Raw genomic sequence first — 24,147 nt, forward strand, 5'->3', positions numbered from 1 at the left:
GGGTTGTGGAGGAAATGTTTTCCCTGGTGCCTGCTAAACATTGTATCTCGACAACAAGCAAGAACAAAACCATAAAACACACAGAGACATTAAAAATGTATGAGCAATCACACAGAATAGGAGAGAGGGGAAACAAACAGGAGAGAGGACAAACAAAGAGAAAGAGAGGATGAAAGAGAGGACAACAGAGTCTACAACAAACTGCTGCACGGAGAAGAAATGACCTGAGAGTTTGAATGAGGACACATCAGTGTCAGTATCAGAGCATCTTTCAGGAAGCTGCGTTTCGCTCTGCCTCTGTTATCATTCATATGTGTGAGATAAACAGACATCACTGCTTTCAGTCAGATATGCACTCTGCAGCATCATAAACAAATAGTACAGTTATATAGTGTGGAGGTGTTTTTAATGGGTTTTTAATGTGCCAGGATGTGCATATATTATCACACTGAATCATACTCCTGATGATTCACTAAGCATACAGTTTTCTGTTTATTACACGTTTTATTGAGTATTGATCATTTTAATTAGTAGTACAAGGCCATAAAACACCATGCTCTTTTATACTTCCACACTATCACTCGAGTAAAAGCTTAAATGCAGGCGGTTGACTTGCAAAGGAGTATTTATAATGGTGGTATTGCAACCTTTAAGTAGCAGATTCACTCACGTCTCTGTTCGCATCTAAAGGATCAGATATGAAACAGAATTCCCCTCCATATCTGCATCTTTGTGACGTAAATGAGAAACCTCAGCGCTTCAGAACAGTGACTGTGAACACAGAAGAATACTGACTTCCTGTTCTGTACAACGAGCAGTCTGATAAATACATGACAGAAAGATAAACCGGCTGAGTTTTTTTTAAAGGAAGTAGGCTACAAGCAAACAGGATTTACAATGGTCTACCACCATGCTAGCAGCTCTGACAGATTGGCCGTAGGCACAGTGGTGGTTTGAGCTCAACGCTAACATCAGCATGCTAATATGCTGATAATAATAACTCATCAATGCTTTTATTTAGTTAGTATGTTAGTATGCTATCGTTTTCTTATTAGCACTAATAATAACACCAGAATACAAACTGACCAACACTTGCTTAGTATGCCCAGCCTAGCATGGCTAAGAAAAAGAAACAATGGAAATAAAAATACAATTAAAAAAAAGAACTGAATAAGAAAGAAAAAAAACAGCAAAAGAAGGTAGAGGACAGACTGAGCCCAATAACTTTATTGTCCTACAGCTCTGCCAGAAGATCCACAACCTGAGCTAACAAACAAGTGACATGGATGCAACATGGAGGCCGCAGGAAATGAGATCGGCCAGCTTGAGCTGTTTCCAAAGAGACTGCCTTCATGAAAAAATCACAATTACAATAGTTGTGTGTTCAAATGCCACAAAGTGCCTGACTTTGACACTAAAGGCTGCTGTTCACATGTGATTTCCATACAACAGTCAACATGGACCACCTTATTTCTTTAACCTTAACCAAGCAGTTTTAGTTGAACCAAACTTTAACCCCAGAAGTGACCAAATAAACAGTCATGTGATTCACTGTAGTAACAGTAATGGGTGATTTTGGAAGATGCTTAATGTTAATAGCTTGTTGCTTGTAGAGTGAAGCCAACACAGAGCGGTTGAACAAAGGCTTATATACTATCTTCTTGCTTCCTATCACAGTAGTTCCATATATAATCGATGCTGCATAAAGTACAACGCATCCATCTTGTGTTGTGGTGTTACTTTTACAATCAACAGGTTAAACCCCAAACTGAACTACTGTATAAATCAGCTGCAGCACCAGGGAAATCTACACCCCCATGGAGAAGCATAAATCCACCTGACAGACCCTGAGTGTAATTTCCACCATTCACTGCTGTGCTGCTCTAAACACACACAGATTTATTACACACTGTGCATTCAAGATAAAAAACAAAGCAAGAAGAAGGAGAAGTGCAGATTGCGTGAAGTTCCTAAAGCGTGTTTGCAGCAATGATGTAAGAATATGAATCCATTATGAGATGAGAATTCAAACTTTCTGACCTTAGAGAGCTGTATTTGACAGATTGCTGTTTAGATAACGTAAAAGACTGAATGTCCCTTCACTTCTGCAGTTTTATTCTGAGAAGACAGAGGTCCTGTTCATTGGTCCTCAACACTTTTTGAAACCTGAGTGTTGTTTTTGATTGCAACATCCTCAACGGAGGAATATCTATATATAATGCTAACACTCAGAAAGGCAGAGAGAATTATGCAAGCTTTATTATTTTTTTACCCTATGCCTTCGCTGTAATGCCTGTTTGCTTTTCTTAAAGGGGCACTCCCAGGATTTTACACATCTCAGTATTGCTTTACTCAGACAGTGGATTACTAGTGGAGGATTACTACTGAAAACTGTCGCACAGGAGATGCTTTGTCAAATCTTAGAGAATAACACTGATGATGTCATCAGCCTGATCTCAGATTGTGGTCAAGACCCTTAATTCATGATAGAAAGTTGGTACAAAGTTTGAAAGACTGAAAGAGGGTTTAATGAAAAGATGTTATTAAGTTGCATTAAGGGGAGTGTAGGATCCAGTGCTTTTAAACGTTGACCCATAAAGACTAAAATTCTCACAAGTCCCATAACTTTATGAAGATGCAGTACTAAGTAGTGTGAAAATTGTGGCATAGGCCTTTGACAATTTTACACAAAACTCAGCAGCCATATTTCTAACCAGAACAAAGCATATTTCACACATCAGCCCAGGCCTGGGTTCATTGCACTGGCTGTGCCTGCAAGGCCTTGTATGTGATGCTGGAGTATATAACTGCTGTTCGTCCTAAGAGATGTCTCAAATCAGACAATTTAGGTCTTTTAACCATTCAAGAGACTACAGGCTAGCAGCTCTCTGAGGCTGTGCTCAGGCACACTGATGCATTGACCTAATGCTAATTTTAGCATGCCTATATGCTGATAATGGCAATGCTAACATGCTGATGCTAACCAGGTATATTGCTCACCATCTTAGCTTTTGTGTTAATCCATCTAGCAGACGGGGTTTCAGAGGGGTGGCGATATTTCAGTAGAAAAGTGTGAACTTTGACCTTTGTCCAAATCATGGGATCACTAAAGTCAGAACAACTAATCCTCTGAGGACCATGAATGTCTACAGCACTACAAAAAGCCCAATGTGCTTCTTCCATAAAAAGTGCATCATAAATAAACTGTTATCACGATTATTATGAATTAACAGTAATCTGGTTTGAAAAAAGATGTCACAAAGTGGCAGAGGGACAAAGGAAGAAAGATGGTTATTCATTGTTTTACTCTTGAAATTGTTTTTAAATCTGAAATTAGATCTATTTGCTACTGTATGTGAGAGTCGGGAACAACATCCTGTACCTTTCGTTGACCTATGATACTTATTTATCTACACATTACTGTTGAGAAAGGGTTCATAAGATCTTTATATATAATGCAAACTGGATTCTTTAATTAAATCAATAAATAATTCATATCAGTGTAAAATGTTTTCATCCAAATCCAAGTTAGATTTCCAAATTAGATTTATCCTCATAAGACCAGATGGCTCTGAGCAAAAACAGCATGTTAGTTTTCACAGTTTAAATGAAGTGATGCAAGAGATTTTCAAGGATTTTTAAGGCCACCAACAACCCATCACTTAAAAGTCTAAGATGTAAAGTCTAAATCTCTTTTAGCAGTTTTTAAATGTAACAATAGTATTTTGTAACAAAAAGATGGATGTTTCTTTACAGATTTCCTTTGTACGACAGAGAGCAGCAGAGAATTGATGGCATCTTGGGATTTGCTGTGTTAATTATTGATCACACTGACAGGATTCATTTGTGTCTTCTCATTGAAAATGCTAGTTCCCAAGAGACAAGTAAGATACTTTAATGCTCAAATCCCCGAAGGCTACCCAAAGCACCACAGCATCAGTTAAACTGTGTGCAATGTCTTTACATGCAAATAACGATTGGAAATAGAAAGAGAAATTTGTTTTAAAGGATTAAAGGTGGAGGAAGTGACACGTTTTGTGTGAAAAAAAAAACAAAAAAACAGTATTCCTTTACAGCTCTGGTTCTGTAAAGAGACTGAGTAACACAAAAATATTCCAGCCAATCAGCAATGGGGGGCATTTGTGGTTATGCACAGGACAAGGGAACAAGAGACGGTAAACCTGGCACATGCAAACAGCTAATGCTAATTTAAGGATTACCAGGGGAAAGAGATGGAGCAGTTTACCCTTTCGTCGCCGACAGACCGTGCAGAGTTTTGAAAGAGATTGACTGGGACTACAGATGAGAGACGGGCGGCGAAGTTAAAGCAAGTGCACGTGAGGAAGGGTTAGGCAGCGTATACTATACAACATAATCACATTGTCAAGAAGGAGAAATGGTTTGGTATGGTGGATAAGATTAGCTGTATTGCTCTGCTATGTTTCATAAAGCCAATGGGTCAGTATAGGTCAGTATAGTTTTGTCCTGTTTGCTAATGTTTGTTCTAGTTAACCCTGACTGTATTTAGCAAGCAGGTGCCGGTGTCACATTTGTGTGTCCTGTAAGATTAAATTACTTGCCTACAGACGTTCAACCCTACAGACTTCTGTCCTGCTTATTTTGTTGACGCCCGTGTTTACTGGGGGCATTTTGTGTTTCAATAAAAGCCACGCCAAGGTTTGCCTTTTAAATTGGATTGGTTTGCATTAGCAGTAGCTTAAATCAGCTCTGGTAGAGCTGAAGCAGATTGCTCATTGAGGATGGAGGCTTGTAATGGCTTATGATTACTAACAGTAACATTAAAGTGCATGCATCGTTTTGTATGAATCTTATGTGCGAGAGAGCGACAGACTGCAACACTAACAATGAAAAATACTATAGAGGTTTTGAACAAAGACTTTACAGATACACAATGATAAAGACGTATTTCAGTCAGAATATTATTAAGTTTGGATAGCGACAAGTTGCATCTCCCCAAACTGTTGTTAAAAAACTTTTTTTTCACGATTATCAATCATGTATAAAAAGGTCAGCAGACATTTGTCCAAGACCTTTATGTTTGACTGTCATGGCCTCTGCATCATTTTAAACAGATCAGACAACTGATTTGTTTTCCACTGGTGCTGTGGATTCTGCTGAGGGCCTTTGTTGTCGTTGCCAATATATTCTCCAGAGTCAACGATCAATAACCGCGAACATGGATGAAGATTGACCCTTGATTATCTAATTTGTCCAGATGTCCTCCGGGTTTACCCCTCAGATTGTCTGAAACCTCTCAGCATTTCAAACCCACTTAGCAAACCACACTTGAGAAGACACAGCGGAGAGATTAAAGTGCAATTTAGCAGCAGCTGGGTGACCTGCTGGGTGCTGCTTCTCCTTCCAAACACTGCATTTATTACTATTACTCATTCTGATACTACATGGATAAGCCACATACGGTTTGATTCACACGTAGTTTGGCAAATGTATAGTGCGTGCTTGATAATACGAGCTTATTTATCTGGTTTTAAAGTGGAACCACATAGTCTCACTGCTTTCATGAGTCCACTGGCTTCTCGAGTCTGATCAGATAGAATATGAGACACTCTTCTCAGGTGCACTGTGTCTATTTATCCATCAGTGAGTCCCACCAGGGCTTCCTCAATCCCTCCCTAATCCCACAGCAGGAGATAGGCTAACATCTGTACAGACAGCTCACACAGCTGGATCTGAAAGGTCAGCATGGATGTAGGAATACTTTGAGGAAGGCGACGTGGGACCAGGTGGTTGAAGAGCGGGAGTCCGGCTCGTACTGCAGGTTTGTAGAAAATACTAACACTCGCAGGGTTGGGGGTTCAAATCTGGAGTTCTGGAGTTCACTGGCGCTCAATCATTGGTCTATTTAACCATCCAACATTTGGTTCCAAAGAAAACTATCCCAAAACTACTGTCAGGGTTGTCATGATTGTTGATGTTCTTTGATTCTAGAGGGGACACTGTGGGGCTGAACTTAGGGACAGCAGCGCTTTGAGCTAAATCCAACCTGGTCAACCATAAAGGTTTTTTGTCCTTACCCTCTTCTATGACCCATAGGAGCATCTTCCTGAAATAGTTCCCCTGTGGCAGCAATCTTACGGGACCTTTGTCGTTATGGTTACAATAACAGACACATGGTTAAGCTTATGGAACCATCATGATTTAAGCAAAAAAGACTACATGGTTAGGTTTAGGAAAAGGTGAGGGCCTGGGTGAAAATAAGTACTTTCTTAAGGTTACAGGCCTTCATCATCATGGTTAGCTACAATAACAATAAGTTAAGGTTATGGCCATGGATAAAACAAACAAGGATGTCTTCCATGTCAAAGTCGTGTTTTGTGTATCCATCCATCCACTCCAACCTGCTCATGGTGCTCGTGGTCATAATTACTACAGCCCTCAGAGGTCACCAATCATCAATAAAGTATAGCTATGGGTCATAATTAGCTGCTGGTACAGACGATCTATGGGGTCGTTTTTTGCAGGAAGGACAATACAAATACTAATTCTAACATGCAGAGATGAAGCAGGTATAATGTTTAACATGTTTACCATTATTCTAGTATGTTGGCATGCTAACGCTTGCTAATTTGCACTAAACACAAAGCCAAGCTGAAGCTGATGGGAATATCATTAGTTAAGTACTGGATAAATAAAAATTTCGACCTGATGGTGGTGCTGGAGGGAGGCATCACCAAAGCTGTTCCAGTTAATCAAATTCAAATTTCACGACATTCCATCCAATAGTTGCCAAGACTTCACAGTCAGTGGTCAAACATCAACCTTGTTCTGGTTCAAAATCTTGTGCAAATTATTATAGCAGAGAATTGAGATATTTTACAGAATAAGTGAAAGTTTGACTTGCAGGTGAAGGCTACACGTAAGAAATGTCAGGGGATCACCAATGTCAGTAGAAGCCATCCTCCGAGAACAAAATCTCAAGGCACTTAATTCAATAGTTGCTGAGGGAAAAGGTTTATCTTCTGAGCAAATTTCATGTCATAAGTTTTACTCTAGCTTAAATGTCTGCTTTGTACCAACAATATCTTGCCATGACAATGGTGGATCACACCTTTTTAATCAATGTGTTTTAGCACATTCACCAACTGCACCAAAAAAAAAGAACACCTCTCTGATGAGCTGCGTTGTGAACTATTCTTAAATCATATGTAGACTGAATGAAAGAGTGTTTAAATGCTAATAAAATATCTACAATCAAGCCGAGGTGCAGCTGATCATTAAAGAAGCCAATAAAATGGCCTACTCATGTATTACTCCTTCATTTAAACAGCTACACATAAGGAGCAGTGGCTGAACAGATTGTGTTTACAGTACTGCAGTAAAAACCTGTGACATTTCCATCTCGGTCAATATGTTCTGCTGTTCTCTGTCTGTGGTCTCTTTAACACAGCAGTGATCCGGCTCACAGCATATCGACTTCAGGAGAGCATTTCTATTTGCTCACTGTCTGGTGCTTCTTCGCTGCCACGCAGGAAGTGATGGCTTTTAAACATCTCATGGTCTTTCTGCAACACGTCCGTGCGTCACAGCCGAACAGATAAAGAAGAATGAGCGCCACCTACAGAAACTCGACCTACGCAAAAGCAAATGGAGACTGAAAACACAAAGATGCACTAACAAGTCACACTTTAACACGCAATCTTCAAATTCCTGTCCTGGTGGAAATAAACTCTTTCAAGTAAAGGGCCGTAATTCTATTACACCCAGCCACATGAAACTTGATCAAATACAAATCAGAACAGAACACAGTGGAATTCCAACCAATGTGGAGAGACACAACTGAGCATTGTGATGCAACCTGCTGGTCTCATGACTCCAATGGTCCTTATGTATTCAGTTTAACCAGGTTACATTTAACAGCCGCAGACTGGTACACAACAAACTGCTGAGATAGTTGTAAGGTGAAGAGTTTAAACCAAGAAGGTTTTTTTTTTCCCCATATGCTGATTCTATCATTTTACAGCATACCCACACATTACGGCTGTTATACCATGATAAACAGAGAGAGAGAGAGAGAGAGAGAGAGAGAGATAGAGAGAGTGAGAGAGACTGTGCAAGAGACTTCCACTACAGGGAAATAGCCAACAAGACACCAAATTTCCAAATGTTAACCCTAGAGGACAAACTAGCAGCTCTCCTGGGTGAAGAAACAGCAGCTTCCTGTCTTAAATGGACTGCATCAGTATATCAGCATCATGTATATGCATACAGTACCAGTCAAAAGTTTGGAGACTTTCCCATTCTGGTACTGTAGCCTATGTAATATGTAACATCTAAACCATCTATAAACTGCTTTGGCAACAACATATTTTGGTTCATGCCAATTAAGCTATTTGAAATGAGAATTGACTGTGCTTCAATTCCAACTGCTGAACTTGTTCTTTCTTCCTACTTCACCCGCTAACAAATCTGTGGTTTCATAAACAACCAAAGAATGCAGAGGGATTATGAAATCAATAAGAGTTTAATCTCGGAGCTTTGTAAATCTGGGTATTTTGCCAACCTGGACCCAGATCCATAATGGAAACCATAGGCAAAACATTCATTCAGTGAATGCAGCGACAGGAACTGCCTGCTTCTGAACACCTCCAAGACAAGAGATGGTCATTGACTGTTGGAGGTCAAGGCCCAGCATTCAGCCGGTCAGACACAAACACAAGGAGACTGGACAAGCTGGTACAAAAGGCTGGGTCTGTGCTTGGCAGGAGTCTGGACTCACTCAGGACTGTTGTGGAGAGACGCATGCAATGTAAGATGGAGGCCATCTTGGACAATACCAACCCTCCTCTCCACAACATTCTGGCAGGACAGAGAAGCAGCTACAGCTGCAGCAAACGTCTCATCTCACTGCGCTGCAGAACAGAGAGGTTCAGGAGATCCTTTGTTCCCACTGCCATCTATCCATCCATCTATCCATCTATCCATCTATCTACTAACATTAGAGACAGCATGTGTGTGTAACTAATACTGTTAATGATAGCAAATGGGAAACTAACAAGGTAATGACAGCAGAGATGTGGCTAGTAGCTAGAATGGTAGAACAGGTGTAATCATGTCACTGGTAGCACAGATAACTTATAACTATAACAGCACAGGTGTAACTACAAATATCAATGACAGGACAGGTGTAACTACAAACCATAGTATAGCATTGGCCCCTACTCAATTGAACTGGTCTTAGTGAGCCAGTATGCACAATACCAGGCGGCTGGAACTGGTCCAGCTTAAGAGACTGTTGCCATCATCAACAATGAGTCAAAATGTCTTCATCTATCATCTGTTCTACTCTGTTTCTACTTTCCTCTGCTTCTTTCTGACCTAAACACACACACACACACACACACACACACACACAGTATTCGTCTCATATTTCACTCTACTCCTCTGTCTCCGGCTCAGCTCTTCTCTCCCTCTCCTTCAATCTACTTTGCTTCATTGCTCGTTGAGTTGGAGGTCATGTGATCAGTCAGCTGACTGAATTTGCGGTCCCGTCGTTCGCACCCCCCCCCCCCCCCCCCCCCCCCAGGACACGAGTGAAACACACAGCATCATTATCAGCCGCAGCACCCGCTCTGCTCTCTGGTGTCCACTGGGTCCTAAAGCAAAACGATGCGACCTCGCTGCTCCGGCACGTACACTTTCAATGTGCTTATCGTCACCACACATCGTCGCTACACAACAATGTTGTTTGTGAATCAGTTTGTCCCATTCCCTTTTTTACATTTCATGGAGAAGCAGAGGACTGAAGTGAAGTCTGCGTACCCAGTTGAACTATTCAGTGTTGTCTTCAAAATCTAATTATTACCACAATTTAATTCAAAGTTATCATCATCTGGTCTTCTGCTTCTCAATCCAATTAAGAGTTTCTTTTTCTGATCCTATTTTAGGTTCAAAAATCTCATGATCTCTGCTGTTCATGCGTTCATATTAACTCTATTTTGAGGAGTGTTGTGTTGCGTTGTTACATAGAAAAGGTGATTATAAATCTATGCTATTTATTCTGCTGTTTTATTATAGATTTGTCAAGCAAATGAGTAGAAAATCTACCGCAGTCCCACATGGACTCTGTGCCTAAGGCAGAGAAACTGATGTAATTTCTCCACATGAGCAATACTGTCTCGCTGCAGGAGGAGTTTCAGCCTCAAATCTCCGAAGCCTCAGTTTTGGTCAAATTTACGCTTCTGCTCTTGATGAAATTGTCTTTATATACGTTCCATGATGACACTAATACTGATAGATTGTGTCTCTTATTGTTTCAGCTAATCATTGAAGCCATACGGTGTTCACACTGAGTCAAATCAATTCGAGATTAACAATTTGAAAAAGTCTGGCAGAGTTTCCATGAATGAAACTAATACATCTGTTTGTGTCAGCGATCGGTTTTCAGACAGTCAAGATTTGACTTTGGAGTTAATCTCTTTACTTCCAATCAATGCCTGGGGTCAGAGAGGAAATTGGAAATCTTTTAACCTTTGACCCCTGTCACAATAACTGCTTCACCAGCCATTCATTTTGTCCCAGAGGACAACTCTTACAACCCAGGTGTGTTCAGAAATAGAAGAGTGAGTGTGTGTCAAAATATAAGATCTGCAGCTGTCTGTAGAAAAACACACCTTCTCCCGTGATATACAAGAGGAAAAAAACCCTTAAAAAGACCTACTGGCAAATCCAAAGATAGGTAATGACAGAAATGAACTCCGTTTTTAAAGTAAAATATTTTAGTCACTGTAGTTTCAGTTGGATTTCAGTTTCAGCATTAAGTTTTCAGTAGTAATTGCATTTCACAAGAAGGTATTCAATTGCTACTATGAGATTCTAATTATAACGGTGATTATTTGCTTCCATGAAATATAATCAGTGACGCAGATGTGAATCTGGAGATGCTGATGTCCTGCCTCTGGCCTCATTTTACTATAATATACAGCACTTACTACCCACAGGAAATGGTTTACACACCACACCATCAAGTACACACAGGATCTAACCACCAACACATGGGGTCACAGTCTGAATACTGACAATGTACACAGGCTTATAACCTTCTTGTACTCTATGTCAGCGTAGAGTGGAGATTTTTAAGCATAGTGGGATGTACTATAATAAAATATTCTATTACACAATGCCTTTATCATGCGCGCACACATACACACACACACACACACACACACACACACACACACGCATCACTGTCCTCCCCTCCTAATAGACAGAAGGGAGTCTTACAACTCGTCACATGGCTGACTCGTTAAACTCAGACACAAAGAAGAAAGGGTGGTGTGAGTGAAACAAATGACTTCTCCCCAATCATATGAATTTATCAGCTGTAACTTACAAAAAAATAAAGCTGACACTGCTACTGCTGCACTCTGTCCGTCTCATCCTTTACTGATGCATAACTTTTTCAACCCTTTTCTAAATGTGATTGAGAAAATAGGCCTAGATTTGATCAAATAAACCAAAGTTGGACTTTTCTAAGGTAGTTCTAAAAATGAATGAGGGTTGGTGTTATAATTAGGTAGCATTTTTATAGCGTAAGTACTGAAAACATAACTAAATATGTTTGTTTTTTTTTAAAGCTGCAGAATCAAGAAAATTGTTCGTGGTCTTTTCAAATCTAAATGTCTATTTTACAACAGCAAACACACATTAAGTTTATGTAGCTATGAAAGGTGAGTGTACCTGCAGAATCTCATTTAAGAAAAAAAACACCTCAGTTTCTGCTGACATTTTGCTTTAATGCCTCAAAGTTTGGCTGAAAGCGAGATACTCGTGTTTGCCATGCGGGGTTTTACACACTAGAAACAAACACACTCATGTGATTTTCATCTTTCAAAATGGGGTCTGTGTTTTCACCATTATGCAGATATGCCAAAGTCAAATATTTACCTTAGTTTCTGCTGTTATAAATCATAAAAGAGGAAATGCCTCTGAGATATGACCAGCAGGAACAGACACTTTATGTCACATCCACTGAGCCCTGCAGCTAATTACAGTTTTCTAGCTTCTTACAAGCTTTAAATGACACTGTTCCCCCCCTCTTAAGTCAAACTAGTTTGAAGATAATACTGTTTAAACAAAGCTGGTGGTTTTAGTTTTTTTCTTCCACACAGTTCAAAAGGCTCCTGCCACAGTGTCAGACTTTAAAGTCCAGTTCACAAGTCACATTAGAAGAGAGTTCAGAGCAATGACAGATTGTCCCCTGGAGGCTAATCAAACGCAAGAACATCGAAGAGACTCAACCTGACTGGAGGACGAATCCAGCTGTAAATGTTCAATGTAATAGTTTTTTTTAATCAACACCTGGTTTGGCATCTCTACACTCGTCAGAGTTTGACAGTAAATGAACATGTCTGGTAAAATGAGCTTATAGGAAGTTAAAAGGATTCCCTAACAAACAAATAAACATTCCTGAAGGATGTGGGTGATGTTACTTTATATTTTTCTTACTGTGAACAGATACAATGAAAAGACCAAAACTAACATGTGTTGACGCTTCTGCCTTTTTTTTTTTTATTTCATTATAATTTTTTTTTTCTTTTAAAATGGCTCACAAATATTAAATATTAAATATTATAAATATTAGATATATAATATAATCTTAAAGACTCCAACCAATTCCTAAAACAGCTGGACACTGTAGGCTAACGTTACTGAAACAGGAGTAGATTCATTTGATGGGGACTACTTTCAGTGGCACCTTGGAAGAAGCCATGATTGGCCGTTTTGTTTAGTTTTTTTGTTTCTTAACTTCTTAACCTATCTTATTCAAATGTCACCTGTGAGATATTTTTTGATGACCTACCAGCCGAAGCGCGTCGGTCACATAAAGTTCTTCTGTTTACTACAAGTGTTTCTGGAGTTTTGACCTCTGTGGTGGATTAATACACATTAGGTGTGCTAGAGTATATTTATGGCAGCAGAGCAATGTATGATTGACTCTAAATAAACAGAGGCTGTGTTTATGGTAATGACGGAACATGTCATCCACCCAACAGTGTGTCTCAAAACTGGTCTATGAGGTTAAACGAGCTTTGGCTATACACCAATACATGTTAGCAGAATATGTCTGTTCATCATTGGATTTGGTGTTTTCATAAGATTTGTCAACAGTAAAAAATGTTAAGGCTGCAGTCAAATTGTGTGAATTTTGTTGTGAAATAAAATATATATATATATATATCCGCAGGAATCCAGTTTTTAGCTGTGGTCACACAAGACAGTGGCTCAGCAAAGTTAATCCATTTGTCCGTGGAAAATATTTGGTTAGAGAGGCTTGGTGACATAATGAGGACCCACAGAGCTACTTGTTGGACTACAGTAGCTGGTGAGCTAACTGCTAACATGTTAGCCAGCCAGATTTACCAGCTATGCTCAACTGAATGTAGCTAAAGCCTGCTCAAAGTAGCTACATGACGTCATACGTTCGTTTACATATTCATGATGTCATAATGACACTGCTGTTTTTACATACACACACGTTTTAAGATGAAAGTTAAAAAATGAAGTAAAATTAAATGCAACTGACTCCAACTAACTTTGTCAGAGGTTTTATTATTCTTCAAGCTGCTATTATAACATCAATGTCACCAGGACAACCAATGGGGATCAGTGATTGGTCGCTAGCTACACACAGTCACAGCACTCTCACAGCTCATTCTGTGCCTGTCGGCAAGATGAGGCACGGGGGTGCAATGCCAGTCCATGACACATAGCATCCCATTATGCACCATCTCACCTCCCAAAATTACTTTTCAAGTAAATAGAAAAAAGAAATAAAAAGAAATTAATGACACAGATGAACAATTAGTATATCTACTGCAACGTGTGAAATCCATTTGGTGTAACGAGGAAAGTTTTCACTAACAGCAGAACTTTAAATCCTGTTTCTGGCCACTGTGCCGACTCCAAATCTGTTTATAGAAAACACAGGTTTATGCTGATCGAATATTTGCCGTCAAAGCTGCAACTTTGCATCAGTCTCAATCAAAGTCTCAAAGAAACCAGACCAGTGCAAATTACTTTTCTTCTGTTTTCGCTTTCACGGAATTTAAAAAGTCTTTTTCCTGATGTCTTTACTTATATTTATATCTATATATTTTTGCCTGACTTTTCTTTCTCTGCAGAGAAACTGCTTCTACAATATTATTAAATGTGCTTTTGTCAGAGAACCCAGTGTGTTAAAGGTGTTGTCGTTTTCTCTGCCCGAGGATCAAGCTCACTTATTTCTTTTTTAAGAAAAGCCTGACCAAACGAATCTATTTATTAAACTTTCTTGAATGTGCCTGATATTAATACAGAAACGCAGAATGAATTATTCAACTGATGTGAGTCTTTCCTCATCAAAACACTAAGATGATCAAAGTCAGCTCTCTAATAAAACCGTAAGGCTCTCGCTCTCCTTCAGAGCATCACCACTATCATGAGACTGAGCATGAGAGAGAATCTGTGGCCGGCTTCCGTCCCCGCTGGTCCGCTGCTCGGAGTCCAGACATCGAGCCGCCTGGATGATGCAGCTCAGTGCAACAACACACCAGCAGTTATCAACTTGTAGAAAAGGGTGTGATCACATTCCACAGCCACATCATCACAAATAGCATTTCCCTTTTCCTCTCATCTTTTTGTCTACATATCTGTACACAAACCCTCCCCCCTTGCAGCCTGCAGAAGTCAGCAAACAGCTCCCTGATCTACTGGACAAACTGGCCGAACACCCTGCTGAGTCTGTGAGCTCCTTACCTCTCTGCGGCTCCTCTGCTGATTCAACAGTGTGAGATCCTGAGGAAGATATGAGGCGTCCCGAGCAGCTGACCAGCAGCCCTGCATCTACACCCACCGACTGTCTGTCTGTCTGACTGACTGACTGACTGACTGACTGACTGACTGAGTGGGAAGCTGGATCACTGGATGAGTGGATGACTGACTACCATTCAGCTGGAGGCAGCAGAGCAGAAAGTCACTCCCCTCACGGACCAGCTGACTGGCTGCAGGGGTGGATGGGTGACTCTGACTTGCTGTTGTTGTCTTGGTTGTTAAATTACTAACTGCATTCCCGCCTGAATAACTGACTGAAAAACTGACTGAGTAAAACTTAGAAGTGGCCAACTGATTGGCTCACTAACTAACTAACTGGAAGACTGACTAAACCAATAGCACACTAGATGATTAACTGACTAAATGATTAACTAACCACCAACTAAGTGACTGACCAACTATTGAACCAACTAGAAGACTCTTAACCAACTAACTGGCTAACTGACTGACTACCCAAATTAATATCTGAATGAATGAATAATGACTAACTAACTAACAAACTAACTAACCGACTGACTAAATAACAAAATAACCAGTCAACTAAAAACTTTACTGAAGTTTTACTAAATGACTGATTAACTGACAAACTACCTAACTTCGTGGTTTGACGAACTACCTGACTGACTGATTAGTTCACTGTCTGTCTAACTAGCTGACTGGTTACCTGGCTGACTGGTTACCTCCTGAAGTTCAGGTGCAGTTTTGTGGTTTCTCCCGTTCTGCTTTTCCCTCTTCCTTCATTCCTCTTCTGCTGCTTTCTGCATCTCTCTCTCTCTCTCTCTCTCTCTCTCTCTCTCTCTCTCTGTGTGTAATGAGAGGGTGGGGCCAAACTACAGTAAGCCAGCTCTGGACAGACACACACACACACACACACACGTAACAGTTTCCTCCACCAATATGACCCGGGACTGATCTGCTCTGTATTCACTAACTGATAAGGGTGTGTGTGCGTGAGCATGTGTGCGTGCGTGCGTGCGTGGAAACAGAAAAACAGGAAGTAGGTAAGAACTGACAGCGGACAGCCGCAGGTAAACTCTTGAATAAAGGGAAATACATTCTGTATTTTATCTGTCAGCTTCATGCTACTTAACTAAGAGTGGCTTCAGAATGGACTAAACTAAAGCAAATATTAGTGTTATTAATAGATGTTTGTTCAGTGCAGCAGTGGGTGGGGCTGCTGGTTCTTCTGACTGTAGTATAGTATTGAAAATTAAGTTGATTTTAATGAGAGACTCAATATTTCTCATCACAGAAGTCTCTTGGATGATCGTACTGTTATATATAATAGATTTCTTAGTAAGTAGAGTAAGTATCGGGAACAGACGACAAGCTACTTAATGTACCACTGTCAGCGTCTCAGTGTAAGAGAACTGCCTCCTTGCTTTTTGATGATAGCTGCAGTTATGTTCAAACATGGTCTTATTTTCCCAGTTATTTTCATCATGTCCTGAACAAAATCTCACAAATTACTCCACAGTAAAAAAAAAAAAAAGGAGAGGAGAAGGAGGAGAGGAGTCACCTTCTTATCTAGTGATAAAATGAGCAAGAGACGCTAATGAAAAAGAAAAAAGAAAAACAAATCCTATTTCTTTGGTTCCAGCTATCACAGCCTATGAAAATATTACTACTTCCAGAGCAGTTCTGCCCAGCGTTTTATTCATTTCAAACAGAAACAAATATTTTAGCACTGAACTTCTGTCAGTCTGCTCCAAGCAACATCGTGGCATCAGTGTGTCTTCAGCGAGCCGTCAGCCATCACTGCTTCATTCAAACTTCAATCATCCAAAGTGACGATTACACGAGGAGACACCGGAGAAGCAGGAGGAGGAAAGGCTAAAAACCATCTGATACAACTCACTCTTCTTCCCTTTCTTCTCCTCCCTTTGCACAATAAGACAGACATCATACAGATTCCTGACGCATAAAGATTCCTGAAGGTCTTTAGAGCGATATTTAAAAAAAGAAAAAATTGGTTGCTTAAGTTAAACACCTGTGGTTTGGTGTTTTTTGGTCTGGAGCACTGGAGTGATATATTGCTGCCTTTTAGTCCTAGCCCGTTGCAGGTTCACATTGACAAACCAAGATGGCTGACATTACTGTCCAGTTTTGATGATGTCATTCTGCATTATATATGTGCTTTTAGATTTTTTGATGGCTAGCCATAGCGGTAGCTGGTAAACTATTGTAGCTGGCTAACTGGTAACATGCTAGCCAGTCAGAAACATGCTAGTGCTAATCAGACAAAATAGCTCTGTGTTTTCTCTGAACTGTGCTGTTTACTCCCCCTGGCATTTTTTGTCTCAGGATTAGTAACTATTAAATAATTTGTGAAGTTATTGAAGGGTGAGAATTTCATTCAACATACATTCAAAAGACATTTTGAGACTCATAACTGTCTGCAGACCTTTCTTCCTTTAAGGAGCAACTTCTGCTGCGACAGCAGGTTAAACAAAATTGGATTATGCAACACAGCTAATAAGCTACAATGACTTCCTGTACTCTGATACACTGCTGTGTAATTTTCTTAGGCTTCCGTGTGGAGAAACTCCTTTTGTTTTCTGATGCCACGGGGGAAATCCACTCATTCATGTGCTATTCCTCATGGGTTACTACGGTTACCAAATGATCTTGCGTAATTATAAGACATTGCTTCCTTGTGAGTTCCAATGCACAACAGGTAGATTGAGTAGATTGTATATAGCAGCTCGACTTTTCAACTCATTCAAGCCTCTCTGTGAAAAACAATCAGCAGCCTAAAATTTTACTTCCTGTCAGAGATACTATTAGGAAGGTGTGTTTGCGTGTCCGAAGAGCAGATCGAGGCTACTACTGACTAACCTATAGCTTATGGAAAAAAACATGAAATTAATGAATTATCTATTTAAATATAATATCTCGTTTAATTACAAAACTGTACATGTTGTCTTTAATCATTTTAATTCATTTTGGGCCTTCTTTGATAATTCCAACTTTTGTGACTGGAGAGAAGTGGCTGAAAAGAAAACATCTCCTATATGTCTTTCTCTCAGCTGGTTAGCAGCGTCCATGTGTCCAGACGCTGAAGCATCATGCAGCTCATGTTGGTGACCTTTAGGCGACGTTAAAGGCCACCTAACCACAACATAGACAGTTACCATGACAAAACAAGATCTATCACCATCTCTGCAAGGAAACACTGACAGCAGGAGACAATTTTCTGTTACATCAGAATTTATTCATCTCAGCCAATGTCTCTGTGTGCTCTATTCTATTCCTCAAGATGATACCAGGCCAGATGTGAGTGTCAGGAACAGAGAAATTCTCCTGCTATCATCACAAAGCAAGAATCTTTTATCCATTTTATATATTTTTTATCTGTTAAAGGTTACACTTACACCACAGGCCATCCTGCTCTGCTGTGAACTTCTGTTCGTTACTGATTTTCTTAGATAAATCCATATCCTCTCTAGCTTGTGATCCAAATCCAGTAGGACTGCTATCATGGTAAAGAAACAAAAGGCCATACTTGCCACAAATGTTGCACATTTCACATCATTAAAATACTTCAGATCACTTTCAAAAGCAAGAGATGTCAGATTGTTTTCTCTCTCATGAGCAGCATGTGGATATGTGATTAATTGCACAAAAGTTTAGGTGATCATTGGTTAGTCAATTGACAAAAATACTTGTTTTTTTTATAATTGTCATTTTTCTGGAAAGAAAACTGCTGCATAATCTCTGTGTGCATCTCTCAAATGTGGGAATTTTCTGCTTTGATTGTAAACTGAATAACTTTGGGTTTTTTGGTCTGTTGGTTGAATAAGAAGACCTTTGAAGACATCGCCTTTGGCTCTCTGAACTTGTGATGAACACTTTTCCCTATCTGTTCAGACATTAAATCAATATAATTGACAAATTAATTGATAATGACGATAATCACCAGTTGCAGCCCTTGGATCCAGTTTTGGGTTGAATGAATTAAGATCCTGGTATTAGATTTTCCAGGAAAAATACCTGTGGGAATCTGTTAATTTTAGCATGTGTTTTAGGAAGACTCTCCAAACCTTGTTAACTCCAAGCTATTTTCCAGACATTATAATAGTAATTTAGCTGGATCAATGTTGGCGCTGCAGGCTTTAGCTGGCAGCTGACGCAGACCAGCTGAGTGGTTAAATATTGTTGAGAATCACTGATTCAGTCTGGGTTGCCAACTCTCACTCTTTTGGCGTGAGACATCTGCTGTCAGGTTCTGGTTCACGCTGCCAAAACAAATCTCACACCAACTAAGAGGAACCCACACAGAGATTTCTTAATGATTCCAAGACCGATACTTGAAAATTACAGAGAGCACAAAAGCCACAATTTAACTTGAATTTTGCCTCTTTTGCTTTGGTCTACAGGTTCATATCTATTGCTGATTAAAATCAACTTTAAAATACAACTTTTAATGCAACTATGTCACTAATAATGTCATTCACACATCACTGAACGTAAATCCAGGGTTTTGCACAAACGTCCGTACTGATGTTCGGTGTTTTGCACACAACTGTGTATATGTGGGTCTAGAGGTGGGCGATCTGGCCAAAAGATCGTATCACAATCTCTTTAGTTGAACTCATGATCACTAGTTGTGTGCATTTGGTCACCTGGACACAAAGCCTGTCACTTCTGCTCAAAGGTCCAACTCACAAATGTCTGCATCCTGTTTCTGCTCTGATTTTATTCTGAAAGTCCTGACCAGTAGTTGTGATTTAAATCTGTCACTTTGATGCTGTTCTTTGTCCTCAGTGCTGTCTTCTGTTTACAAATTGTGTCACAGCCATTCACACTTTTTGCTTAGTTCATACAGAGTTTTCATTTGGACGGCGCTGTTATTTATTTATGAGGTGCTATATATAAGTTTTTGATTTGAAAGTTCAGTCGCTGCTGACCAGCGAGCTCCGGCTCGTCCCGCCTCGTGTTTCCCAGTATGCAGGCGGGTGGACTGCAACTCCACCATCTTGGACTGCAGCTGGTGATGGTGGTTCTTGTTCTGCTCGGGTGGAGAACCGGGTAGATGTGGCGGTATGGGAAGCTCACCAACCATGCAGAGCAGAACTAGGACTGTCATCACTAGCTACAGTCAACAGGCTAGCTGTTTAACATTTAATGATGGGCTTGTTAGCAGCAACTGAACTTTTAAAATGAAATATCTAAACATAGCCCCTTTTAATGACATGATCTGTACAAGTCATCTGAAAAGTAGATCGTACGGCAAATTAAGATTGTCCACAATATAGGATCATCAGATCACCCACCCCTATGGACCTATATGACCAGTAATTGATTGGCATTAATGTTTTTAGTTTTTCTTAACACCAGACAAATAAGCCGTTACGAAGTTTATACAGTGAACATTTTTCTAAATATAGCAGCTGTTCTTAGGGTGAACCCTGAGCTTCACCACAGTTGTCAGGACAGAACAAGCAAATTACATTAACAATGAATAAGTACGACTACGCAAAACACTCACTGAAAAACACAAGAAATCTCTCACTCCACCACACATACTGCACAACCCCTGTGGCCAACAGCAAGATATCTGTAGGTGCTGTGTAGTCTGACTGTCACAGGAATAAATGACTGTTAGTGATTTAGCCCACACCAAGGAACCCTAACTCTTCTCTCATCAGCTGGGATAAAGTCAGGTCTGACTTTATTTTCTTGTTCAGTCTAAGTACAGGCTTTTCTCAGATCAGCTGTAATAAAAAAAAAAAAAGATCTACAGACTGAGATGGAAACTGTAGTTTGGCAGTTTTGAGCCACATCCCGTGGTCTCCAGTTTCTTAGTTATCAAAGAGATGGTTTTGTTTATCACATGAGCAGGGAGCAGAACAGAGACGGCACTCCCTATTTATATATGATCACCTGTTATCATGAAATTGCATACTTAGGACAGATGAAAATAAACAAAAGCCATCTCCATGACAACTGACCAAACTCCAGCCACAGAAGACAGGGCTGAAAGCTTCAGACATTGTGTTGAGAAATCATCAATTTAAAACCGATAATAAAAAATAATGGTTAATCACTCCCCTTTTTAAAATGAATCATTGGCAGATCATGATTTGGAGAATGACGACTATTTCATGCTGAGGTAACTGAAAGCAGAAGGTTTACAAGGCACTCAGAAGTGATCATATTGCTGTGGGGGTTGGGGGGCAACATGGCGGCATCAGCAGGAGAGTTTATTCACTCCGTGTCATGTATAGTTCAGACTCCTCATTCTGTTCCACATGATCTGTTTAATAGGGAAATGCAGTGAGGGCAGGCAGAGATGTGAAAGGCCACTGGACCAAACAATGGAATTACTGTGACACAACCACCCACATGACGTGTTTGAACAATACACATGGTTTTTCTTTCGTCTTATGTCCTTATCCTTATTAAACATGCATGTCTCCGTGTGTTTTCTTCCATTAAATTAGCATCAACAGCGGCGCCAAACTCTGACCCCAGCAGCGGCAGAGATGCTGGGAAACATTTACAATCCTTCATCTCCCCATTGGCTGAATGTGAAAAGGGCAACTGGCTCCAAACCAATCTACGACATGGACATGAAGCATAAACACGCTCCAAGACGAAGACAGCAACAACTGCCAGTGAACCTGAGAGAGGCGCACAAGAGCAATTAATTCTGTTAATATATTGGATGGGTCTCGCTGGTACAGAGGAAAAGATACACAACGGACATGGAGATGGAAATCAGCTCACGGCGAGTAATAATCACAACAAAGACAAATAGCATCGGTAGTTAGCTAGCATCGGTTCAACAGGGTCAACTGGTGAGAGGACAGTAAGTGCTGCTTGTTTGTGTGCGTGTGTGTGTGTGTGTGTGTGTGTGTGTGTGTGTGTGTGTGTCAGAGAGACAAAGCATGCAACCACATTCCATAACTGATAGTACAAACCTAACAGGCTGACACAGGACACACACAAATCACTGGTGTCCAACGTAAAACACTGCAACCTGCAGTAGAAACATTCCCTCTGGTCCTCGTCTGCCTGATCAAATTTACCTCACACTTTGCTGTCAGAGATGAAGCAAAATATAAATATTTCTCACATATAAGGACTCCCTGCTGTTGCTGACTGACAACTGAGGGCCGCCATTGCTGGGAGACACGCTGTCAACACCAGGTTGCGTCAATGAAGAAGAACGAATGGAAATTAGTGGAGCACCGTTTAAACTAATCAACGTGTCATATCTCATTTGTTTGCTTTGCACTTTACTCACTGTTTCTTCTTGATTCAACTAAACTCACTTCAGACTCAGAACCAGCAGTCAGGTCTTAGCTGAGCTGAAGGTGGAAAACAATCACTCAGTCACGCAGTTTCTATTACTGCCCTGTTAAAAACACTGCAGGAATGTCCTTTCCCATTTAAAACTGTTTACCCAGGGTCTGGCACTCAGCAGAACACAACCAAGTCATTGTCTGAACAGCTTGTAAACTGTCACCAGTTCAAATCCCAGCTGCTCCCTACAAACGGCAGAAAAAGTCGAGATTATTCTTTTGTCTTCAGGTGTTTTTAAAAACTCAAACTTTAGAAATCAGCAAATCCTCCAACATCACAGAACACAGATAACAGTAGCCATGGTATAGTAAGGTGCACAGAGTTGATCAGGGGGGTGAATGTGATCAAGCTGAACACTCTATTTCCAGAATTTGATTTTGAATTTGAATATGGGAATTTAGATACAGAAAACCTAACCACTGACCAAAGGGATTTATTGTGACTATGAGCATGAAGGAGGACCATTGAGTTCTTTATAGGAGCAAAGTCAATTCTGTGAAAGATCTATAACAACAGATACTGTGAATGTGAGATAGATTTAGAAAACTCTTATCTCCCTTTATTTTTGGATCATCATCTGTATATCAAGAGGTGACAAAGTTATAAGACTCTTATATCCAAGATATATGAACAACTCTTGGCTTTTCCATGTTCATTCTGATGCTAAAACCAGAATTGCTTGGGAGCGAGAGCTGGGGGTAGAGTTTACAGATCAGAGGTGGGATGAGGCTGTAGATAGATACGTTTAAGTACACCTTGTGCAAGGCCGCAATTTACACGATTGAAAGTATTACACAGAGTTCACCTGTCAAAATCTCCATTATCCGAAATCTAGTCAAATGTTGAAGACCAATATGTCAGATGTAACGCTTCCTTTTGTTCATTGAATCGTATGTTTTTCTTTTATCCCAGATTACAGCAGTTCTGGAGTGATTATTCTATGACTTTGACAAAGGTTCTGGGGATCAGTATCAAGATGATATTTGGGGTGTTGACTCTTCACATTTTAATTCCTCACAGTTAGACGTATAAGCCTTTACCTCTCTTTTAGCAAGACAACGTATTTCACATTAACATACATGACATTTTGTCATGTATTTTCATAGAATACTTCAGCCTTATACAAACTTTGCCCCCTGACTGACCCCCCCATCACAGCCTACACTCCCTCCCTGCCCCAATTTCTTTCTCATATTCATTTATTTCTTTATTTTTTCCTATAATTTTGTTTTTCTTATCTCTTCTTTCTCCTTTACTCTGTAGGTTCTCTATATCATTTTCCTGTTTTCACTTTTTATTTATTTATATTACTTATTACAATTAATGTTCACAAGTATACGTATTTGAATGTTGTATCTTCGACATAATTGATATATTTATTCATACATTATAATTTATTATTTGTGTTATTTTCTATACAGAGACTGTGTTTGTGTATGCTTCACCTCAAGGCCTTGTTTGAGGGACTGGGGGATGTTCCTGCTATAAAGGAAAAAAAAAAAAGAGGGAAACATTTGTAATCATATATTTCTATATGCGTTGTTGTACACTGAAGGAAGTTTTAAGACAAAATGTTTTTTATCCCCATAAGCTGAGTTTAGTTTAAGTACGAAAAGATAAAATTCATGTTGCAATGATAAAATCTCGGGTTACGTCACGTCTGAAGCGAGACATCCTGCGTGAGGCCAACATGCTGAGTCGGAACATTCAGCCGCTCACACACTGAGGAGAACAGGTATTAATTGTTGAGACAAAATGTGACTCAGGGAGCGCTCACATTGTTGTTTCCTGCCGGCACAATGGAGACCACTGTGGCTCCGCTGCTGATCACCGTGTCTTAATGTCACGCTCTTAACAGGCTGCGGTGATGTCCACGAGTCAGCAGAAACGGCAGTCGCTGATGTAACGACCGCCTCCTGTTTTCTTTTGGATTAACACCGCAGCTCCAGCGGCAAGCAATTCAGTTTAATGGAGGTGAATGACGGC

General features: G+C 40.1%; 1 protein-coding gene across 3 annotated transcripts in view; it reads right to left on the reverse strand.

The window, feature by feature from the left end:
• The window catches only part of LOC111669337 (ras-related protein Rab-27B-like), a 65,087-nt gene that overhangs the window by 17,600 nt on the left and 23,340 nt on the right, over positions 1 to 24,147 (reverse strand). The window contains exon 1 of one of the 3 annotated variants that reach the window (XM_023425602.2): positions 14,776 to 15,598. The exons of 1 other annotated variant lie outside the window; for it this stretch is intronic. The gene's annotated coding sequence lies outside the window, so the exon portion shown is untranslated. Of the gene's footprint in view, positions 1 to 14,775; positions 15,599 to 24,147 lie in introns of those variants that run through there. One more of the 3 variants, XM_087179125.1, reaches the window with a different exon arrangement.

This window comes from Seriola lalandi, unplaced genomic scaffold, assembly GCF_002814215.2.
Source record: "Seriola lalandi dorsalis isolate HSWRI2012SDOR001 ecotype SW California unplaced genomic scaffold, Sedor1 jcf7180002054791, whole genome shotgun sequence".
NCBI classification, from domain to species: Eukaryota; Metazoa; Chordata; class Actinopteri; order Carangiformes; family Carangidae; genus Seriola; species Seriola lalandi.